The sequence below is a fragment of the Lineus longissimus genome, chromosome 12 (genome assembly GCF_910592395.1).
Source record: "Lineus longissimus chromosome 12, tnLinLong1.2, whole genome shotgun sequence".
In the NCBI taxonomy this organism is placed as follows: domain Eukaryota; kingdom Metazoa; phylum Nemertea; class Pilidiophora; order Heteronemertea; family Lineidae; genus Lineus; species Lineus longissimus.
In genome coordinates this window covers 6,734,740-6,758,365 of record NC_088319.1, presented here as the reverse complement: position 1 = coordinate 6,758,365, position 23,626 = coordinate 6,734,740, and the positions used below count along the sequence as shown (strand labels likewise).

Genomic DNA, 23,626 nt, shown 5'->3' with positions numbered 1-23,626 from the left:
AAAACCGGAAACACTGGGTGAAAAAAGAGATTCTATATAAACCTCTCAACGAAGGAGGTATAAATCTCACTAACATAACAAACAAAATAAAAACCCAAAGAGTTAAACATATCCTGAGATACCTGGACAACCACAATTATGCATGGAAATGCTTCATCGATCAAAGACTCCAAACACAATACGGGGCCCACAACAAAGACAATATTCTACTGGAAAAGAACTTCAAAGCCAAAAAAACAGGAAGCAAATTCCTCAATCAAACCTTAGGTTACTGGGAACAAATACACAAAAGCTTTCAGCTGCCAAAATACAGGAATGCCCGTGACCTGCTACACCAAAACCTCTTTAATAACACGGAACTAAAGACCCAGCTGAACCTCACGAAAAAACAGTTTATAAAGGCTAATGTTGTACAAGTCAAAGACATATTCAGTAATGGTGAACGCATAGAGTTTGAGGAAAATGACAAGATAAAACACATCCCAAATGGAGAAGAAAAACTTGAAAATCTGTACTCTAAAATCCCTAGAGAATGGAAAATCAAACTCATAACAGCAGGCGAAACAAAGGGAGCGCAAAATTTCAGTATTAATCTAAACAAAAAATCCATCAACAAACTCAAATCAACAGATATTTGCAACCACCTGATCAGTGAAACAACACGAGATTGCACACCCAAGTCGTACCAAAAATTTCAAGAAATCATAAATGATGAGATCAACTGGAAAATAAATTGGCTGAATGCACAAAACCCCTTAAGTGCCAACAAAACTAGATAATTGCAATGGAGGTTCTCCCGGCGGGCAGAAAATGCATGCTGCATACCGTCTGCAGACTGGGGGTTTTCTCATGAGTCAATAGAATCTAAGGTCTGGAATTAGGGGACCATATCAGCAGTTGCTTTCAGCCAACTTCTGTATTAAAATTAAGATCTGGAATTAGGGGACCATCTCAACAGTTGCCATGTGATTTTCACACTAAAAAATAAGAGGCCATTTCAGGTATATGCCAAACGGTAGAACAGAGATTATCTAGGCCGTTGTGCAAACAGGCTTTGCGATACACCACGAGTTGGGGTGTAGGCCTAAATTCCTTTAACTGTGAACCAAGTGCATCCACTGGCACGCTACATGTCTGTGTGACTCGCACGGATTTAGCACGTAGGGCCTACATGATGCTAATCAGCTAGGATGTATCTTGTGACCAGGACTGTAGTAATAAACATTTGCCTGAAAACATTTTTTATTTGGCCTAACAACACCTGTTTAGAATGTCAAAGAGGCCGGTATTTTCACTTAACATCAAGAGACAGAGGAGAACTGTCAAGGTGGGTGTTTGATATACAATGGTTTTCTGTTCCCTGGGTTTCTTCATTCTGTTATCTTTAATTATATTTACCTATGTCATTCAGCACTTTTTATCATGAAATGCTGCCTTTGAAACGAACCCAACCTTGCCGGCCAATCAACCAGGCGCACGAGGCACAACAGGCCGATACAATGGGTGAGGTCAAGTTTTGAGTAAAGTAAAGATAACCCTCAGATTTTTACCCTAGGGTAAAGGTAACCCCTAATAAACTCAAAACTTGACTTCTCTCCGAGGGTAAAGTTTACCTTGAGTTAACCCGGAGTAAACGCTGGTAAGTTGGTAAGTTTTACTCAAATTATACCCCAGGGTAAAGTCTACCTGAGCAAAGCAGCCATCTTTGTTAAAAGTAGAAGGAAAAATGCATTAGGGTAATCTTTACACTATGGGTGTTAACTCATAGTTTACTCGGAAAGAAGTCAAGTTTGGGGTAACCATTTGGAGGCAAGAAAGAACCTGTCAGACATGTTTTTTATGCCAGTCTATGTTCATGCTCTTGCCCAACAAAGGCATGAGAATTATTTTAGGAGGCCAGCTTATAGTGAAGAACCGGTGCACAGACATTTACGGCTAACAGATGGACAATTCGATGAAATATGTGCGGAATACCATAATTGGAGACAACAACAAGGAGGAGGAAACAGGAGGTATTTATTCTCTGTGAAGAGAATGGAGACATTTTTGCTGTATTTGGCCTCTGGTGGCTACCACCGACAAATTGGATACACACAAGTATAGCCAAATCAACAGCCATATTACACAGTAGGGAAGTTTCAGACTTCTTTGTGGATATAGCTGGCGAGCACATTGCATTTCCACGGAGGGAAGAACTTGACCAGTTAAGCACTAGCCTTCGGGATATAGATGGTGTTGAAAAACATGTTGTCATGTATTTGGATGGTGTAATCATAAAAATTCAGCGTCCAGATCATGCTGGAGACGCTTACTACTGTGGCCGGCCTGGTAAAAGCTGTGACTCTATAAACACCCAGTATATTGTTGACAAGTTTGGCAGAGTACGTCATCTCATCACAGGGCTTCCAGGAGCAACACATGACAAGACTGCTACAGAATGGGGTGATGACTTCATGAGATACTTGGATCAACTTCCGGACGATGATGTTGTGCTTGGTGATGCTGCTTACCGGAATTTGCATCCTGCTGTTTTGGTCCCATTTATAGGAAATAACCTTCAACCAGACCAGTTCGCTTTCAACAATCGCTGTACCAGAATTCGTCAAATTGTTGAACGTACCATTGGGGCATCTGAACTCAAATGGCGCATGAATCAAATGAAGGAGAATAGGTATCCTGCCAAGTATGGCCCCTTATTTGCTGCCAAATGTACCATTGCAACTTGTGTGTTACATAATCGATACACCAATTTCTTGGGGTAACATCTGTGGTCACAACCCCAAGATGAACCTAATTACTAAGTTATAGAAAACAAAGATAATAGTTTGTATTAACTCTGAACTTTGTTCAATAAAAACTCTAAGCAAAATGCACAACCTGTACTCTAAAGACGGTGATTATCTTCCATCAAAAAATATTTTTGCTTTCATTTCTTACCTCTACACGAGAAACAACTAAAATATGCCGGTACAAAATATGATTAAGGCAAGTGCTAATCAGTGGATAGAATCAAGAATCATTCTTAATTAATCATGATATTGATAATTACTCATGGATACGCCAGTGAACAGAAAAATGTCCAATCGCAAATACTCTTGCTAAATGTTACACACCATCAGTTTGTGTTTTTACCAGTTTTATGAATGAGACGCGTCTTTATCGGAATGTAGGAATGTCCTGTAAGTATCCTGTATTTAGCACAGTTATGTATCATAAACGAGAAAATAACTTGTTCTTTCAAAGAAGTTTCTCTCGATCAATCGAAATGTTTTAATCCATATCCGAAACGTTATCCAAGACAACGTTTTCAAACTGGATTCCAGTGGAGTGAGCAAATGCTTCCCTGATCAAGCGAACTTCCCCAACAAGGGATTGAAGGATTGCATTTTGTTTCTGCAGTATCTCCAGGTATTTCTCTTGCGCATTAACAGCTGAATCCAGGAGATCAGGCTTTGCTTTCTTTGATCCTGAACTTGTTGTAGCTTTTTCACGACCTTGAGTTGTCACACGTGCAGATCCAGAGGCTGTCGGGGTAGAACTGCGGCTACTACATGAAACAGGCCCCTCGTCAATCTCCAAATCTTCGTCTCCCAAATCTACTGATGATGGGCATGGGCTGATGGACCGTTTCTTTCCCGCCTTGAAAAGTTGGACTGGTCTGACTACACTAGATGTTGGTGTAATGACGACATCTGGACGTGCTGCTCCCCCTTTTGGAAAGTACAAGTCATAGTAAGTCTGAAAGCAATCAAAAAGTTCCTCCGAGTCCCTCAATTTCAGACTTGGCCGTAGTTCAGTGCCAGTCCCCGACTTCATGTTCTCCTTGATGACCGTACGGAACTCTTTAGCCAGGTTTTTGACCATGTTTTCAACAACAGTTCCTGCCACAGAAAAAAGATCTCCTACCTCATTGAAAAACTCACTGTTTGATTTCTTTTGGCCTGCTTGAACCGTTCATGATTATCAGTGAGGTAACTTAGAGCCTCGATCATTTTCTGTTCATTCCAACGAAATCTTTTCTTCCCTTGGTCCATACTGGAGGCAGTCATACTTCTTTCTGTGTGTCTGTACTTCGGAATAATACAAGTAGCACTGCTTATGACATAGAGCATGCACATGAAGCATGTGCTTATCAGAGTAAAGATTCAAGGAATCTGTGTGTAGAAATGGGGAATTCCCAAGGGTTACTAAGGAGTTATCTTATAGTTACTTTAGAGTTACCCTAAGGTATACTAAGAGTTTACTCAGAGTTTACCTGTATCTGGGGTAAAGATCTCAGGTTAACTCAATGTAAACTCAAAGTTAACTCAATCCGGTTTTACTCAAGACTTGACCTCACCCAATATACATGTTCTGTATTAAGTACGTCATCTGTCATGCACACCCAAAAAAAATCTTCCTGCAAGATGATTCACAGGGGGTGTCTATAAACCGAAGACCAAAGACCGAAGACCGAAGATCGAAGATGGAAGACCCCCCCCAAAACTATAAAACGAAGATCCCCCCAACTATAAAAGGAAGACCCCCAACTATAAAAGGAAGACCCTAATGTCAACTATAAAACGAAGATCCCCCCAACTATAAAAGGAAGACCCTAATGTCAACTATAAAACGAAGATCCCCCCAACTATAAAAGGAAGACCCTAATGTCAACTATAAAACGAAGATCCCCCCAACTAGAAAAGGAAGACCCTAATGTCAACTATAAAACGAAGATCCCCCCAACTAGAAAAGGAAGACCCTGATGTCAACTATAAAACGAAGATCCCCCCATCTATAAAAGGAAGACCCTAATGTCAACTATAAAACGAAGATCCCCCCAACTATAAAAGGAAGACCCTAATGTCAACTATAAAACGAAGATCCCCCAACTATAAAAGGAAGACCCTGATGTCAACTATAAAACGAAGATCCCCCCAACTATAAAAGGAAGACCCTAATGTCAACTATAAAACGAAGATCCCCCAACTATAAAAGGAAGACCCTAATGTCAACTATAAAACGAAGATCCCCCAACTATAAAAGGAAGACCCTGATGTCAACTATAAAACGAAGATCCCCCCAACTATAAAAGGAAGACCCTAATGTCAACTATAAAACGAAGATCCCCCAATCTATAAAAGGAAGACCCTAATTGGCCGTGTGATCAACTAACCTGCTGGGAGCCTATGACGATACACACACATGCACATAGAAACAGCTTCTGGACGAAGCTGAGGGCTGGCTATGATGAGTACAGTGAGAAACTAGGTCATATTGGAGCACGGCTGCATGGTAACAGGTACGGGGCTCCCCGCCTTATGTAAACTGTGCCACTAAGCTGCTAAGGCTAGACACGACTGGTGTAGTACCCGGTACACTTACTTTCTCAAATCATTAATGTAGCATGGACCGAAAATGAAAACAAACTGTGCAGTAACTGAACATGAGAATGAAAACCATCAGGGTCTTCCTTTTATAGATGGGGGGATCTTCGTTTTATAGTTGACATTAGGGTCTTCCTTTTATAGATTGGGGATCTTCGTTTTATAGTTGACATTAGGGTCTTCCTTTTATAGTTGGGGGGATCTTCGTTTTATAGTTGACATCAGGGTCTTCCTTTTCTAGTTGGGGGGATCTTCGTTTTATAGTTGACATTAGGGTCTTCCTTTTATAGTTGGGGGGATCTTCGTTTTATAGTTGACATCAGGGTCTTCCTTTTATAGTTGGGGGGATCTTCGTTTTATAGTTGACATCAGGGTCTTCCTTTTATAGTTGGGGGATCTTCGTTTTATAGTTGACATTAGGGTCTTCCTTTTATAGTTGGGGGGATCTTCGTTTTATAGTTGACATCAGGGTCTTCCTTTTATAGTTGGGGGGATCTTCGTTTTATAGTTGACATCAGGGTCTTCCTTTTATAGTTGGGGGATCTTCGTTTTATAGTTGACATTAGGGTCTTCCTTTTATAGTTGGGGGATCTTCGTTTTATAGTTGACATCAGGGTCTTCCTTTTATAGTTGGGGGGATCTTCGTTTTATAGTTTTGGGGGGGGTCTTCCATCTTCGATCTTCGGTCTTCGGTCTTTGGTCTTCGGTTTATAGACACCCGATTCACAGGTAATTCAAATATAAGAAAACAAACTTTGAAAAAAGGTTGGTGCAAAGCAACTACTGATATGGTCCCCTAATTCCAAACCTTAGATTCTATTGACTCATGAGAAAACCCCCAGTCTGCAGACGGTATGCAGCATGCATTTTCTGCCCGCCGGAGGTTCTCCACTTGACGCTTGCGACCAAGGATAAACTTAAAAAGTGGGGAATGACAGAAAACGACACATGCGAAACATGTGCAACTAACATAGACGAAACTAATTTGCACATATTCACAGACTGCCCAGTTGCTTTCAACCTATGGGGGCGCATAAACCCTTTAATTGAACAGATTCTAGGCAAACCCTGCAGGTTAGACTTGCATAAAATCTGTTTCGGAATCTCATTTCAAAACACCATCGCGGCAGACAAACCAAAACTACAACTTTCAAATTTCCTCATCTTTCTTGCAAAACACATACTCTGGAGAACACATAAACCCAAGGCAAACTTAGTACAAATATTCAAAGCAAACGTAATCAGCAGATTAAAACAAGAATTGACCAAAGCCGGAAGTTCTCCGACGCAAAGTCTAGTCTTCCAAACCGACTGGTGTTGCAATAACATCCTGTGTGACACGGATACCTTTGAACTCAGAAAAAAACTTCATCTAACTGTATGTAAGCCTATTAACTCTGGCGACATTCATTCATTAACAACAACACGATTAACTTTGTGTTACCACGACTTCCTCCACCAAAATCACTCCTGAAATAACTATTCAGCACAATAAAAGAACTTCTAAGCCACTGTTTGTACAATGAATGCCTAACCATCCCCAGCACAACAATATGGCCAGCAAGCAAGCCATCACAGAACTGCATCACCTGTAAAAATAATGTCAAGTGTTTCTTTTCAACTACAGCTCGTTAGGCAGAACAAAACTGTAAAACCTCCGCAGGCCGATTTGCGCCGCCTAGATTGCTAAGATATGTTGACCACTCCCTGAGATATGTAAGGGATAGCTAGCTCATTATCATTGTTACTTTTACATGTTGTTACAATAAAAGATTAAAAAAAAACAAAAAACGTTGATCAGGGCAGAGACCTGTATTCATCCACGACCGGAAGTGTGGCACAGTCACATAGAGCTTATCAAAATGTCAAGTTGTGGTAAATACATGGCTGGGATGGACCAAAGTGGAATTAATTCTCAATCTGTGGTTGATTCTTAATCTACAGAGTCAGGCCATCACAGAAATATGCTTTTTGATAATATATTTAAGAAAATGTGGTCTCACTGGTCAGTTTAGAACTTGTACTTTGACAGGGCCATATCAATGCGCCAGTGACGTTTTGATGGATATGGTGTACGGAAATCTTTTTTTCTCAGGCAATTGGAATTTTTTAAAACTTTATTATGCTATTGGCAAAGGGTTCTTCTTGACACATATAAAATTTTGTGCAGATTGATTTGTCCAATGAGTACTTTTTTTACCAAAACCTATGCACAACAATGTACATGTACACGTAATGTCCATTCGACGTTGAAGTTGCCAACCAAACTGTGTCCTTTCGAGTTCGAAAACCACGTGAGGGATGAATTTACCGTGATGTTTACGGTCGCGTGTGGCGAAAATCAAGCATACTTACCTGGCACAGGAGTTAACGTTGATCAATAAGGACGTTCTCCCAGGGCGAGGCCTTTCCATTGCACTTCGGTTGGGCTGACCCTTGCGATCACCCCAAATGTGGGTGACTCGGGTGCAGCATTTATGGTAGTGGGGGACTGCGTACGCGCTATCCCCTTACAAACTAAAAGAAAGAAGAGACCCTCTTTGCTCCCTCTAGGAAAACACCCTTGGGTTATCACAAGGGCCAATTGTCGGGAGGTATAAATGCTGGTACGCGTGCAGCAATTGAACGTGCGCGTGAACTCGTCGTGTGATGGGCGCCCCAACCACGCAACCACGTCTGTAATGCGACGAAGCTGTTCAAGCGAGTATGAATGAAAATAACGTGTCCGAAATCTTATATTCAAGCACATGCATTGGTCGGTGAAGGCCTCCATGAGAATACATAGGCTGTCTCGAGCTTTGCCTCTGCGTATAGGCCTCCTCCTGTGTGTCGTTCCATTCGACGTTGAAGTTGCCAACCAAACTGTGTCCTTTCGAGTTCGAAAACCACGTGAGGGATGAATTTACCGTGATGTTTACGGTCGCGTGTGGCGAAAATCAAGCATACTTACCTGGCACAGGAGTTAACGTTGATCAATAAGGACGTTCTCCCAGGGCGAGGCCTTTCCATTGCACTTCGGTTGGGCTGACCCTTGCGATCACCCCAAATGTGGGTGACTCGGGTGCAGCATTTATGGTAGTGGGGGACTGCGTACGCGCTATCCCCTTACAAACTAAAAGAAAGAAGAGACCCTCTTTGCTCCCTCTAGGAAAACACCCTTGGGTTATCACAAGGGCCAATTGTCGGGAGGTATAAATGCTGGTACGCGTGCAGCAATTGAACGTGCGCGTGAACTCGTCGTGTGATGGGCGCCCCAACCACGCAACCACGTCTGTAATGCGACGAAGCTGTTCAAGCGAGTATGAATGAAAATAACGTGTCCGAAATCTTATATTCAAGCACATGCATTGGTCGGTGAAGGCCTCCATGAGAATACATAGGCTGTCTCGAGCTTTGCCTCTGCGTATAGGCCTCCTCCTGTGTGTCGTTCCATTCGACGTTGAAGTTGCCAACCAAACTGTGTCCTTTCGAGTTCGAAAACCACGTGAGGGATGAATTTACCGTGATGTTTACGGTCGCGTGTGGCGAAAATCAAGCATACTTACCTGGCACAGGAGTTAACGTTGATCAATAAGGACGTTCTCCCAGGGCGAGGCCTTTCCATTGCACTTCGGTTGGGCTGACCCTTGCGATCACCCCAAATGTGGGTGACTCGGGTGCAGCATTTATGGTAGTGGGGGACTGCGTACGCGCTATCCCCTTACAAACTAAAAGAAAGAAGAGACCCTCTTTGCTCCCTCTAGGAAAACACCCTTGGGTTATCACAAGGGCCAATTGTCGGGAGGTATAAATGCTGGTACGCGTGCAGCAATTGAACGTGCGCGTGAACTCGTCGTGTGATGGGCGCCCCAACCACGCAACCACGTCTGTAATGCGACGAAGCTGTTCAAGCGAGTATGAATGAAAATAACGTGTCCGAAATCTTATATTCAAGCACATGCATTGGTCGGTGAAGGCCTCCATGAGAATACATAGGCTGTCTCGAGCTTTGCCTCTGCGTATAGGCCTCCTCCTGTGTGTCGTTCCATTCGACGTTGAAGTTGCCAACCAAACTGTGTCCTTTCGAGTTCGAAAACCACGTGAGGGATGAATTTACCGTGATGTTTACGGTCGCGTGTGGCGAAAATCAAGCATACTTACCTGGCACAGGAGTTAACGTTGATCAATAAGGACGTTCTCCCAGGGCGAGGCCTTTCCATTGCACTTCGGTTGGGCTGACCCTTGCGATCACCCCAAATGTGGGTGACTCGGGTGCAGCATTTATGGTAGTGGGGGACTGCGTACGCGCTATCCCCTTACAAACTAAAAGAAAGAAGAGACCCTCTTTGCTCCCTCTAGGAAAACACCCTTGGGTTATCACAAGGGCCAATTGTCGGGAGGTATAAATGCTGGTACGCGTGCAGCAATTGAACGTGCGCGTGAACTCGTCGTGTGATGGGCGCCCCAACCACGCAACCACGTCTGTAATGCGACGAAGCTGTTCAAGCGAGTATGAATGAAAATAACGTGTCCGAAATCTTATATTCAAGCACATGCATTGGTCGGTGAAGGCCTCCATGAGAATACATAGGCTGTCTCGAGCTTTGCCTCTGCGTATAGGCCTCCTCCTGTGTGTCGTTCCATTCGACGTTGAAGTTGCCAACCAAACTGTGTCCTTTCGAGTTCGAAAACCACGTGAGGGATGAATTTACCGTGATGTTTACGGTCGCGTGTGGCGAAAATCAAGCATACTTACCTGGCACAGGAGTTAACGTTGATCAATAAGGACGTTCTCCCAGGGCGAGGCCTTTCCATTGCACTTCGGTTGGGCTGACCCTTGCGATCACCCCAAATGTGGGTGACTCGGGTGCAGCATTTATGGTAGTGGGGGACTGCGTACGCGCTATCCCCTTACAAACTAAAAGAAAGAAGAGACCCTCTTTGCTCCCTCTAGGAAAACACCCTTGGGTTATCACAAGGGCCAATTGTCGGGAGGTATAAATGCTGGTACGCGTGCAGCAATTGAACGTGCGCGTGAACTCGTCGTGTGATGGGCGCCCCAACCACGCAACCACGTCTGTAATGCGACGAAGCTGTTCAAGCGAGTATGAATGAAAATAACGTGTCCGAAATCTTATATTCAAGCACATGCATTGGTCGGTGAAGGCCTCCATGAGAATACATAGGCTGTCTCGAGCTTTGCCTCTGCGTATAGGCCTCCTCCTGTGTGTCGTTCCATTCGACGTTGAAGTTGCCAACCAAACTGTGTCCTTTCGAGTTCGAAAACCACGTGAGGGATGAATTTACCGTGATGTTTACGGTCGCGTGTGGCGAAAATCAAGCATACTTACCTGGCACAGGAGTTAACGTTGATCAATAAGGACGTTCTCCCAGGGCGAGGCCTTTCCATTGCACTTCGGTTGGGCTGACCCTTGCGATCACCCCAAATGTGGGTGACTCGGGTGCAGCATTTATGGTAGTGGGGGACTGCGTACGCGCTATCCCCTTACAAACTAAAAGAAAGAAGAGACCCTCTTTGCTCCCTCTAGGAAAACACCCTTGGGTTATCACAAGGGCCAATTGTCGGGAGGTATAAATGCTGGTACGCGTGCAGCAATTGAACGTGCGCGTGAACTCGTCGTGTGATGGGCGCCCCAACCACGCAACCACGTCTGTAATGCGACGAAGCTGTTCAAGCGAGTATGAATGAAAATAACGTGTCCGAAATCTTATATTCAAGCACATGCATTGGTCGGTGAAGGCCTCCATGAGAATACATAGGCTGTCTCGAGCTTTGCCTCTGCGTATAGGCCTCCTCCTGTGTGTCGTTCCATTCGACGTTGAAGTTGCCAACCAAACTGTGTCCTTTCGAGTTCGAAAACCACGTGAGGGATGAATTTACCGTGATGTTTACGGTCGCGTGTGGCGAAAATCAAGCATACTTACCTGGCACAGGAGTTAACGTTGATCAATAAGGACGTTCTCCCAGGGCGAGGCCTTTCCATTGCACTTCGGTTGGGCTGACCCTTGCGATCACCCCAAATGTGGGTGACTCGGGTGCAGCATTTATGGTAGTGGGGGACTGCGTACGCGCTATCCCCTTACAAACTAAAAGAAAGAAGAGACCCTCTTTGCTCCCTCTAGGAAAACACCCTTGGGTTATCACAAGGGCCAATTGTCGGGAGGTATAAATGCTGGTACGCGTGCAGCAATTGAACGTGCGCGTGAACTCGTCGTGTGATGGGCGCCCCAACCACGCAACCACGTCTGTAATGCGACGAAGCTGTTCAAGCGAGTATGAATGAAAATAACGTGTCCGAAATCTTATATTCAAGCACATGCATTGGTCGGTGAAGGCCTCCATGAGAATACATAGGCTGTCTCGAGCTTTGCCTCTGCGTATAGGCCTCCTCCTGTGTGTCGTTCCATTCGACGTTGAAGTTGCCAACCAAACTGTGTCCTTTCGAGTTCGAAAACCACGTGAGGGATGAATTTACCGTGATGTTTACGGTCGCGTGTGGCGAAAATCAAGCATACTTACCTGGCACAGGAGTTAACGTTGATCAATAAGGACGTTCTCCCAGGGCGAGGCCTTTCCATTGCACTTCGGTTGGGCTGACCCTTGCGATCACCCCAAATGTGGGTGACTCGGGTGCAGCATTTATGGTAGTGGGGGACTGCGTACGCGCTATCCCCTTACAAACTAAAAGAAAGAAGAGACCCTCTTTGCTCCCTCTAGGAAAACACCCTTGGGTTATCACAAGGGCCAATTGTCGGGAGGTATAAATGCTGGTACGCGTGCAGCAATTGAACGTGCGCGTGAACTCGTCGTGTGATGGGCGCCCCAACCACGCAACCACGTCTGTAATGCGACGAAGCTGTTCAAGCGAGTATGAATGAAAATAACGTGTCCGAAATCTTATATTCAAGCACATGCATTGGTCGGTGAAGGCCTCCATGAGAATACATAGGCTGTCTCGAGCTTTGCCTCTGCGTATAGGCCTCCTCCTGTGTGTCGTTCCATTCGACGTTGAAGTTGCCAACCAAACTGTGTCCTTTCGAGTTCGAAAACCACGTGAGGGATGAATTTACCGTGATGTTTACGGTCGCGTGTGGCGAAAATCAAGCATACTTACCTGGCACAGGAGTTAACGTTGATCAATAAGGACGTTCTCCCAGGGCGAGGCCTTTCCATTGCACTTCGGTTGGGCTGACCCTTGCGATCACCCCAAATGTGGGTGACTCGGGTGCAGCATTTATGGTAGTGGGGGACTGCGTACGCGCTATCCCCTTACAAACTAAAAGAAAGAAGAGACCCTCTTTGCTCCCTCTAGGAAAACACCCTTGGGTTATCACAAGGGCCAATTGTCGGGAGGTATAAATGCTGGTACGCGTGCAGCAATTGAACGTGCGCGTGAACTCGTCGTGTGATGGGCGCCCCAACCACGCAACCACGTCTGTAATGCGACGAAGCTGTTCAAGCGAGTATGAATGAAAATAACGTGTCCGAAATCTTATATTCAAGCACATGCATTGGTCGGTGAAGGCCTCCATGAGAATACATAGGCTGTCTCGAGCTTTGCCTCTGCGTATAGGCCTCCTCCTGTGTGTCGTTCCATTCGACGTTGAAGTTGCCAACCAAACTGTGTCCTTTCGAGTTCGAAAACCACGTGAGGGATGAATTTACCGTGATGTTTACGGTCGCGTGTGGCGAAAATCAAGCATACTTACCTGGCACAGGAGTTAACGTTGATCAATAAGGACGTTCTCCCAGGGCGAGGCCTTTCCATTGCACTTCGGTTGGGCTGACCCTTGCGATCACCCCAAATGTGGGTGACTCGGGTGCAGCATTTATGGTAGTGGGGGACTGCGTACGCGCTATCCCCTTACAAACTAAAAGAAAGAAGAGACCCTCTTTGCTCCCTCTAGGAAAACACCCTTGGGTTATCACAAGGGCCAATTGTCGGGAGGTATAAATGCTGGTACGCGTGCAGCAATTGAACGTGCGCGTGAACTCGTCGTGTGATGGGCGCCCCAACCACGCAACCACGTCTGTAATGCGACGAAGCTGTTCAAGCGAGTATGAATGAAAATAACGTGTCCGAAATCTTATATTCAAGCACATGCATTGGTCGGTGAAGGCCTCCATGAGAATACATAGGCTGTCTCGAGCTTTGCCTCTGCGTATAGGCCTCCTCCTGTGTGTCGTTCCATTCGACGTTGAAGTTGCCAACCAAACTGTGTCCTTTCGAGTTCGAAAACCACGTGAGGGATGAATTTACCGTGATGTTTACGGTCGCGTGTGGCGAAAATCAAGCATACTTACCTGGCACAGGAGTTAACGTTGATCAATAAGGACGTTCTCCCAGGGCGAGGCCTTTCCATTGCACTTCGGTTGGGCTGACCCTTGCGATCACCCCAAATGTGGGTGACTCGGGTGCAGCATTTATGGTAGTGGGGGACTGCGTACGCGCTATCCCCTTACAAACTAAAAGAAAGAAGAGACCCTCTTTGCTCCCTCTAGGAAAACACCCTTGGGTTATCACAAGGGCCAATTGTCGGGAGGTATAAATGCTGGTACGCGTGCAGCAATTGAACGTGCGCGTGAACTCGTCGTGTGATGGGCGCCCCAACCACGCAACCACGTCTGTAATGCGACGAAGCTGTTCAAGCGAGTATGAATGAAAATAACGTGTCCGAAATCTTATATTCAAGCACATGCATTGGTCGGTGAAGGCCTCCATGAGAATACATAGGCTGTCTCGAGCTTTGCCTCTGCGTATAGGCCTCCTCCTGTGTGTCGTTCCATTCGACGTTGAAGTTGCCAACCAAACTGTGTCCTTTCGAGTTCGAAAACCACGTGAGGGATGAATTTACCGTGATGTTTACGGTCGCGTGTGGCGAAAATCAAGCATACTTACCTGGCACAGGAGTTAACGTTGATCAATAAGGCTGAGCGGACGTGTTTTTGTTCCGCTCCTCCTTGCATGTGTAGTGTATACAATGGCTAGCAATGTAATTAAACGGTATGCGGTCGTGGTTTCAAGGGCCGCTATTCAAAAGGCAACTCTGGAGGACTTTGCGGGTGATCTCGAGGCCACTTTTCCGGAGGATATTATTGGGATTGAGCAACAACGCTTTTCCTTTAAAATTTTCTGCAAATCTGAGGAGTCGAAAGAGAACATTCTGGAGAAAGTGTTTAAATACAAAAACGTTTCACTTCAAGCCAAGGACCCAGAGAAATTGGCAACTTTCATTACGCTGGAGGGGATATCCCCAATAGTTGCGCACGAAAATGTCGATAATGTACTGGCGAAATATGGAAAGATAACGTCGCCATGCCGCTTTACCCTGATTAAAGGAACGAAACTGTACAATGTATCTAAACGGATTATTGAAATTGAGCTGAAAACCCCCATACCAAGGACCTGCTGGGCAGAAAAAAATAACGGTGAGCAGGTCTCATTCAGAGCTTTTTACAAAGATCAGCCGAAGATGTGCGGCATATGCAAACAAGATGATCACATGTGGTTCGAGTGCAGGGAGGAATGCCTTCATCCGAATCATCGTGAAGAAGACTGCAGGCAGCGAGCATACCGCAGAGAGCAAGTTAATCAACTGGTACTAGAAGGACGAAACGCTGCCGACAAAGCTGATAACGCACCAGTACCAGATGCCGATCCCCAAATGGAGGTGACGCTGCAGGATGTGGAAACAACAAACAAAGCAGAGAAAGAGAAAGAAGAAGACAAGATGTCGACAATATCGACTGCAACTAGCAAGAGGGGGCGCGACAGCGAGAGCGAAGCCTCAGCTGATTCACAAACTACGCCAAAAGCAACACCGTCGAAAAAGACACTAAAAAGCACTGTTCAATTACCAGCAAACCATATCCCACTAGGATTACAAAAAGCTACAGAAACGTGGGAGATAAAGAGGCCGAAACGCAAAAACAAACGGACAAAGAATAACCCTGACACCATTTCAAAGGAGGACGGTAATGGCTACAAAACAGAATAAACGTGACTTTCAACATAAAAATGTGATCGACATAAAAATCCTGACTGAATTGGCAAATGAGATCCAAACCCGTATTCATAAGCATAGGATATTACTTGGTGTAGGTTGTTTTATCATTTAAAATGGAGTACGATCTAAGCGTTGTGTCGTTAAATGTAGACGGTCTAGTGTCATCAGACACAAAACGGAATACCCTCTCTGAAATTACCAATAAATTTACCATCACTCTTTTACAGGAAACCCATTTTAAAACCCATGAAGAAGCTATGGGCCTTCTAAAACACCTAAAAAATAAACAAATTCTCACATCAAACATACCAGAAGACAACCGAAAACATGGTGTGGCCACTATCTCAAGTGAAAATCTACATGTAACGAAAATGAAAAGAGACAAAAATGGCCGAATCCTTAGTGTACTTTATAAACTTGTAGACAAATTTATAAATGTGATAAATATTTACGCACCAAATATTCCGGCCGAACGCCAACGCTTCCTAAGTAGTATCAAAAACTTCACACTAAAACCTACAAACGCTGAGAATACTGGTAACCTACCCACTGAATTCATCTTAGGCGGTGATTTCAATTGCATTGAAAACTTTGAACTAGACAGACTCGGTCTCTCGCAGAATAAAAAATGTCTAATTGGTAAAAATGAGATTCAAAAACTAACATCTGATCTAAACTTGACTGACATCTTAAGGTATCAATTCCCAAATTTAAAAGTCTTCTCAAGACACTCCAAAAACTTTGACACTAGCTCACGTATTGATAGAATCTATGTTTCAGAAAATTTAATCCATTCTTGTGTAAACGTTAAAATCGAACCATATCCATTATCAGATCATAACTTAGCCAGCTTACAACTGAAAACACCCGCCACAAGGCCAAGAGGACCAAACACGTGGCATCTAAATACAGAAATACTAAAAAGCTCACTATATCGAGAAAAAGTAAATACTCTCTGGGCATCATGGCAATCCAAGAGGCATGAATATGATGACCTTGCAAAATGGTGGGACATTGGTAAAAATAAGATAAAATACCTCTCAATACAATACTCAAAAGAAAAACGGAAAAACGAAAACAGACTTAAAGAAAAACTCCTTAAAGAACTTGAACAAATAACGCCTTTGGCAGAAAATCAATCAGAATATCACATAAACAGATACACCCAGGTAAAAGAATTAATTAAATCAATAGAAGAGAAAAAGCTTGAAGGAATCAAAATCAGAAGCAAAATACAATGGCGTGAGGAAGGGGAAAAATGTACGAAGTTTTTCGCTAATTTGGAAACATTAAATGCTGAAAAGAAAGTAATCGATGAACTCACTACCCCGGAAGGGAAAAGAGTGACCTCACAAGAGGAAATCTCGAAAGAACAAATTCGCTTTTATACCGAATTATACAAAAGAACACCAACATCTCCCAAAGCACAAACAAAGATTCTCAAAAACATAGACAAAAAACTAACTGAACCACAAAGTAAATCCTGTGAGGGAAAACTTACTCTGAAAGAACTAACAATCTCACAAAAAAGCTTCCAACTTGGGAAATCCCCGGGAGTAGATGGGCTTCCAATTGAGTTTTACCGAACATTTTGGGATCTCTTTGGGCCAGACCTCTTAGAAGTGGCAAACTATTGCTTTGAAAATAAACTCTTATCAAATACAATGCGAACAGGAGTCATAACCCTCCTCTATAAAAAAGGAGACAAAACTCTGTTAAAAAACTGGCGACCCATTTCACTACTCTGTATTGATTATAAAATCATCACAAAATGTCTAGCAAACAGATTAAAGAAAGTCCTTCCTCATATCATACACAGTGACCAAACATGTGGCATAGAAGGTCGACAAATACACGATAATGCGCATTTCACGAGAGACCTTATTGAATACGTTAATCAAACTAATAAACCTGGCTTTTTGTTGTGCCTTGACCAAATGAAGGCCTTTGATAAAGTCTCGTGGGACTATCTGTACAAGACACTTCAAACCTTCAACTTTCGAGAAGATTTCATCAACTGGGTTACACTATTTTACACGGACATAAAATCACACATAAAAAACAACGGCTGGCTATCAGGCGCCTTTAAACTAGAACAAGGAGTCAGACAGGGGTGTTGCTTATCTGCCCTGCTGTATATACTAGTGGCGGAAACACTGGCAGAAACAATACGAAAAAATAAAAACATCAAAGGCATAAAACTACCAAACCAAAAAACAAGCAAAATAAAACAGTATGCAGACGATAACACATTAACACTTTCAACAATTGAATCACTACCCCACGTCTTTGATGTACTAGAAACATACGAACAGGCCAGCGGTTCCAAAGTAAACAAAGAAAAAACGGAAGGCCTCTGGATAGGCTCCTTCAAAAATAACATGAACAAGCCAATGAATTTAACTTGGAAGAATGACAAGATAAAAATATACGGCATGTTCTTCGGAAATACAAGGTACGATGAAGACAATTGGGCCCCCAAAATTCTAAAAATTCAGCGAATCCTGAACCTTTGGAAACAAAGGGACCTTTCTATAACGGGGAAAACAACAGTCATCAACACCTTTTTAACCTCACAGATCTGGTACCTATCAGCGGTCTACCCAATGCCGGACAAATACATTAACAAAATCCAGACATCTTTCGAAAACTTCATTTGGAAAAACCGGAAGCACTGGGTGAAAAAAGATATTCTATATAAACCTCTCAACGAAGGAGGTATAAATCTCACTAACATAACAAACAAAATAAAAACCCAAAGAGTTAAACATATCCTGAGATACCTGGACAACCACAATTATGCATGGAAATGCTTCATCGATCAAAGACTCCAAACACAATACGGGGCCCACAACAAAGACAATATTCTACTGGAAAAGAACTTCAAAGCCAAAACAACAGGAAGCAAATTCCTCAATCAAACCTTAGGTTACTGGGAACAAATACACAGAAGCTTTAAGCTGCCAAAATACAGGAATGCCCGTGACCTGCTACACCAAAACCTCTTCAATAACACGGAACTAAAGACCCAGCTGAACCTCACGGAAAAACAGTTTATAAAGGCTAATGTGGTACAAGTCAAAGACATATTCTGTAATGGCGAACGCATAGAGTTTGAGGAAAATGACAAGATAAAACACATCCCAAATGGAGAAGAAAAACTTGAAAATCTGTACTCTAAAATCCCTAGAGAATGGAAAATCAAACTCATAACAGCAAGCGAAACAAAGGGAGCGCAAAATTTTAGTATTAATCTAAACAAAAAATCCATCAACAAACTCAAATCAACAGATATTTACAACCACTTGATCAGTGAAACAACACGAGATTTCACACCCAAGTCGTACCAAACATTTCAAGAAATCATAAATGATGAAATCAACTGGAAAATTAATTGGCTTAATGCACAAAACCCCTTAAGTGCCAACAAAACTAGAGAATTACAATGGAGGTTCTCCCACTTGACGCTTGCGACCAAGGATAAACTTAAAAAGTGGGGAATGACAGAAAACGACACATGCGAAACATGTGCAACTAATATAGAAGAAACTAATTTGCACATATTCACAGACTGCCCAGTTGCTTTCAACCTATGGGGGCGCATAAACCCTTTAATCGAACAGATTCTAGGCAAACCCTGCAGGTTAGACTTGCATAAAATCTGTTTCGGAATCTCATTTCAAAACACCATCGCGGCAGACAAACCAAACCTACAACTTTCAAATTTCCTCATCTTTCTTGCAAAACACATACTATGGAGAAACCGAAATATTATTCTCACTGAACCAGATAAACCCAAGGCAAACTTAGTACAAATATTCAAAGCAAACGTAATCAGCAGATTAAAACAAGAATTGACCAAAGCCGGAAGTTCCCCGACACAAAGTCTAGTCTTCCAAACCGACTGGTGTTGCAATAACATCCTGTGTAACACGGATACCTTTGAACTCAGAAGAAACTTCATCTAACTGTATATAAGCCTATTAACTCTGGCGACATTCATTCATTAACAACAACACGTTTAACTTAAGTGTTACCACGACTTCCTCCACCAAAATCACTCCTGAAATAACTATTCAGCACAATAAAAGAATTTCTAAGCCACTGTTTGTACAATGAATGCCTAACCATCCCCTCTTCCAGCACAACAATATGGCCAGCAAGCAAGCCATCACAGAACTGCATCACCTGTAAAAATAATGTCAAGTGTTTCTTTTCAACTACAGCTCGTTAGGCAGAACAAACTGTAAAACCTCCGCAGGCCGATTTGCGCCGCCTAGATTGCTAAGAGATGTAGACCACTCCCTGAGCTTTGTAAGGGATAGCTAGCTCATTATCATTGTTACTTTTACATGTTGTTACAATAAAAGATAAAAAAAAAAAAAAAAAACGTTGATCAATAAGGACGTTCTCCCAGGGCGAGGCCTTTCCATTGCACTTCGGTTGGGCTGACCCTTGCGATCACCCCAAATGTGGGTGACTCGGGTGCAGCATTTATGGTAGTGGGGGACTGCGTACGCGCTATCCCCTTACAAACTAAAAGAAAGAAGAGACCCTCTTTGCTCCCTCTAGGAAAACACCCTTGGGTTATCACAAGGGCCAATTGTCGGGAGGTATAAATGCTGGTACGCGTGCAGCAATTGAACGTGCGCGTGAACTCGTCGTGTGATGGGCGCCCCAACCACGCAACCACGTCTGTAATGCGACGAAGCTGTTCAAGCGAGTATGAATGAAAATAACGTGTCCGAAATCTTATATTCAAGCACATGCATTGGTCGGTGAAGGCCTCCATGAGAATACATAGGCTGTCTCGAGCTTTGCCTCTGCGTATAGGCCTCCTCCTGTGTGTCGTTCCATTCGACGTTGAAGTTGCCAACCAAACTGTGTCCTTTCGAGTTCGAAAACCACGTGAGGGATGAATTTACCGTGATGTTTACGGTCGCGTGTGGCGAAAATCAAGCATACTTACCTGGCACAGGAGTTAACGTTGATCAATAAGGACGTTCTCCCAGGTACCCGCTTCTCGGCCCGTTGGCTAAGATAAAAGTATCAGTATCATTTTTCATCTTTGCTACAATATCGTAAATTTCAGAAGGACCGGGGAGCAGTACGTGCAATATTCATTTTATTCATTAGATTTCGTGGAATTTCGTCCTTATTCGTTGTGGGATTCCTTTGTGTTCGATCCTTTGTGTTGACCGCACTTGTTTACTTTGCTTTTACCTCGACCGCACCCTTACATATACACTACACTGTACATAGATTTTAGCCTTAAGCCATGGCGTCGTCGTATGCCGGCGCCGTGGCCCAGCAGCAACAGGATGGGCCCTATGAGGCAGAGGTGGTTGATATTATTAAACGAAGCTTGGTTTCAGTAGATTATAGAACGAACCATGATGATGGAGATATAAAACAATATATGATTGTGAAGGCTTTAATTGAGAATGGGATCCCCATAGGAAGTATTAAAACAGTTTTAAAAGTGGGTCAAGGACATTTTAGTGTCAGGTTCCAAAAGGGGGACCCGCAAATGGATGAGGTCCCAGCGGTTTTGGACATTAACGGGGTAGGATTTTGGCTCGAAAAAGCAGCTGACTTTGAAATCAAAAGATTCCACACGAGCAGGTACGTAAAGGTGCACAATTACCCGGGAGAGTGTGACATTGGATGGATAAGAGAGACATTACAAAAGTATGGCTTAGTGAAAGCAGCAAAGAGAGAGATGTTGAGGGAGTATAACACGGTAGAGAGTGGCACGGTGACAGTTGTCATGAATGTGGGGGCTAAAGTCCCAAAAGTAATTTATGTAAAGGGCAACAGATTCCGGACTTGGTATAGAGGCCAAGAAGACGAACTGAGGGGAGACGCCACGTGCTTTCGCTGCCGGAGAAAAGGGCATTATCGATATGAATGTACAGAGCAGTTGGGGGATAGAGCAGACGAAAAGGAGAATGAGAAGGAAGATGACGCGGAAGGAAGAGTACGAAGTGTAGTGCAGAGAGTTGAGCAGGGAGAGAAGGTCGAAGATGGTGAGAAGGAGTTAGGCGAAGAGAGCGAGAGTAGTGCAGCGGGCAGGTGTGAGGAGATGGGAGAGAGTGTCGAGGATGGCGAGAAAGAGAATAGTGACGAAACAGGGAAGGAGGCAGCTAGAGATGGAGAATGGCGAGGTGTAGTGAAGGCTAGGAGGAGAGGGGAACAGTCAGTTTGGGACACGCCCACAGAGGTGGCAAACCGGCTAAAAGAAGCAAAGGACAGTGTAGAGGAGAGTACGGATGATGAGCTGAGAGACCTTTCCAAGCCGTTAAGTATAGACCTAGACTCTCCAACTAATGTCAATGTAATTTTGAAAGGTTTCGCAGGTAGTAGGCCGACGACTCCTGACGGGGATGCCGAGCGGCTTGTTGGCACTGTCAAGAGGGGAAATGATAGGGTTGAAAAAAGCCCAGAGGACTTAACGAACAAGGCCCAAAACAAACAAAACAACAAAAAGCCCAACTTGGGAGTGCCATCAAGAACAAGGCGTACCTCGCCAGGTAAGAGTCGGGTTACATCTGCGAAGCCTTTCAAATATTAAAAAAAAAAAAAAAATGCATATTAAGTCTATGAATCACCTTTTCACCCTCATCAGTATATTAATCATGGCATCTAATGTAATAACAATGAATGTGAATGGTTTGTATGAAAAGAGAATAAGTGTTTTAAACAAAATTGTAAGACTCAAGTGTGATGTGGCATGTTTACAGGAAGTGCATGTGGTGCCGGACAATTTGGGACCATGGGTTAATCGGAACTATGGACTTTATTTCTACAGCAGTGGCCAGGCTCACGCCGGCACAGCTATTATAACCAGGGCAGCTGTGGAGAGGGAGTTCGTAGTTCCAGGGGGTTTACAGGGGAGGGTATGCCATGTGAAATTGATGTCTGGCACACATGTACTTTCTGTATACATGCCCACACAGAATCCTAAAAATCATGATAAGGCCATAATCTTTTGTCAAAGTTTTAAAGAATACGTCAGGAAATTAAGAGGGGAAAACCTGATTCTAGGGGGGGATTTTAATTTTGCATCGTCGAGGGAGGACAGAGGGACAGGTACTTTATTTCCAGGGGACATTTTATATAAAAGACTTTGGCAGGAGATTATGGACTTATTAAACATCAAGGACAGCTATAGGGAATTGAATCCAACTACAAAGAGTTACACCTATCATAGAGGAAACGTGAGGTCGAGGCTAGATAGAATTTTTACAAATTGTATAGTTAAGAAAATGGACCATGTAGCGTTAGTTTTTACAGACCATTATGGCGTGTGGGGTGCAGTGGAGACCATAGGGAAAAGGAAAATGGGCAAAGGTTTTTGGAAATTAAATAATAGCTTGTTGAGGGATGAAGGCACAGAAAGGGAGGTAACACAATTTTGGAGGGGGTGGCAGAAACGGAAAGGGGATTTTGAGTGCCCAATAGACTGGTGGGAGAAGGGGAAACAGAAATTACAGGGGATTTTTAAAAAGAATGGTAAGAGGGTGAATAGGGAAAGGGGAGCACGTATTTGGGAACTGGAAAAAGAATTGGATAACCTGGGGAAAGAGAGGGATAGAGGGGTGGATAACAGGGAGAGGTGGGAGGAAATACGTGAGGAACTGAACAATTTGGAAATGAGGGATCTGGAGGGGGCAAAAGTGAGGGCGGGGGCAAGGTTCATAGAGGAGAGAGAGGCACCCACCACTGAGTTTTTTAAGGTAGAAGTAAGGTCCAAAACAGTTATCAACCAATTGAAGAATAGTGAGGATGTTGTGTTAGAAAAACAAGAGGATATTTTAAATGAGGTAAAAAAATTTTATGAGGAATTATATAGGAAGAAAGAGACTGACAAAGTGTATAAAGATAGGTTTGCGGCAAAAATTGTAAAAAAACTGACAGGGGAGCAGCAAAACACACTGGAGGGGTTAATAACTACGGGGGAGGTACAAAGGGAATTGAAAAATATGAAGGTCGGAAAATCACCAGGGATAGACGGGTTAGGGAAAGAATTTTACGTGTATTATTGGGATATTTTGGGTGACGATTTGGTAGAAACAATAAATAATGTATTCTTGCGGGAAAAGTTGGGGGGAACAATGAAAACGGCGGTAATTTCTATTTTATTCAAAAAAGGGGACCCAAGGGATATCAAAAATTATAGGCCTGTAAGTTTGTTAACAGTAGATTACAAGATAATCACTAAAGTTTTGAAATCGAGGCTTTCGGGGGTC

The 23,626-nt window shown here is 43.5% G+C and overlaps 12 non-coding genes across 12 annotated transcripts; all 12 read left to right on the top strand.

The window, feature by feature from the left end:
* Positions 1–7,713: 7,713 nt before the first annotated feature.
* Positions 7,714–7,878, top strand: LOC135497429 (U1 spliceosomal RNA). Its single transcript, XR_010448836.1, has one exon. It is a non-coding gene; the product is annotated as a U1 spliceosomal RNA (small nuclear RNA).
* Positions 7,879–8,308: 430 nt separating this feature from the next.
* Positions 8,309–8,473, top strand: LOC135497428 (U1 spliceosomal RNA). The gene has a single exon (XR_010448835.1). It is a non-coding gene; the product is annotated as a U1 spliceosomal RNA (small nuclear RNA).
* Positions 8,474–8,903: 430 nt separating this feature from the next.
* On the top strand, positions 8,904–9,068 carry LOC135497427 (U1 spliceosomal RNA). The gene has a single exon (XR_010448834.1). It is a non-coding gene; the product is annotated as a U1 spliceosomal RNA (small nuclear RNA).
* Positions 9,069–9,498: 430 nt separating this feature from the next.
* Positions 9,499–9,663, top strand: LOC135497426 (U1 spliceosomal RNA). Its single transcript, XR_010448833.1, has one exon. It is a non-coding gene; the product is annotated as a U1 spliceosomal RNA (small nuclear RNA).
* Positions 9,664–10,093: 430 nt separating this feature from the next.
* Positions 10,094–10,258, top strand: LOC135497425 (U1 spliceosomal RNA). Its single transcript, XR_010448832.1, has one exon. It is a non-coding gene; the product is annotated as a U1 spliceosomal RNA (small nuclear RNA).
* A 430-nt stretch (positions 10,259–10,688) lies between these two features.
* On the top strand, positions 10,689–10,853 carry LOC135497424 (U1 spliceosomal RNA). Its single transcript, XR_010448831.1, has one exon. It is a non-coding gene; the product is annotated as a U1 spliceosomal RNA (small nuclear RNA).
* A 430-nt stretch (positions 10,854–11,283) lies between these two features.
* LOC135497423 (U1 spliceosomal RNA) lies at positions 11,284–11,448 on the top strand. Its single transcript, XR_010448830.1, has one exon. It is a non-coding gene; the product is annotated as a U1 spliceosomal RNA (small nuclear RNA).
* A 430-nt stretch (positions 11,449–11,878) lies between these two features.
* LOC135497422 (U1 spliceosomal RNA) lies at positions 11,879–12,043 on the top strand. Its single transcript, XR_010448829.1, has one exon. It is a non-coding gene; the product is annotated as a U1 spliceosomal RNA (small nuclear RNA).
* A 430-nt stretch (positions 12,044–12,473) lies between these two features.
* On the top strand, positions 12,474–12,638 carry LOC135497421 (U1 spliceosomal RNA). The gene has a single exon (XR_010448828.1). It is a non-coding gene; the product is annotated as a U1 spliceosomal RNA (small nuclear RNA).
* A 430-nt stretch (positions 12,639–13,068) lies between these two features.
* Positions 13,069–13,233, top strand: LOC135497418 (U1 spliceosomal RNA). The gene has a single exon (XR_010448826.1). It is a non-coding gene; the product is annotated as a U1 spliceosomal RNA (small nuclear RNA).
* Positions 13,234–13,663: 430 nt separating this feature from the next.
* LOC135497417 (U1 spliceosomal RNA) lies at positions 13,664–13,828 on the top strand. The gene has a single exon (XR_010448825.1). It is a non-coding gene; the product is annotated as a U1 spliceosomal RNA (small nuclear RNA).
* Positions 13,829–19,744: 5,916 nt separating this feature from the next.
* Positions 19,745–19,905, top strand: LOC135497434 (U1 spliceosomal RNA). Its single transcript, XR_010448841.1, has one exon. It is a non-coding gene; the product is annotated as a U1 spliceosomal RNA (small nuclear RNA).
* Positions 19,906–23,626: the final 3,721 nt, after the last annotated feature.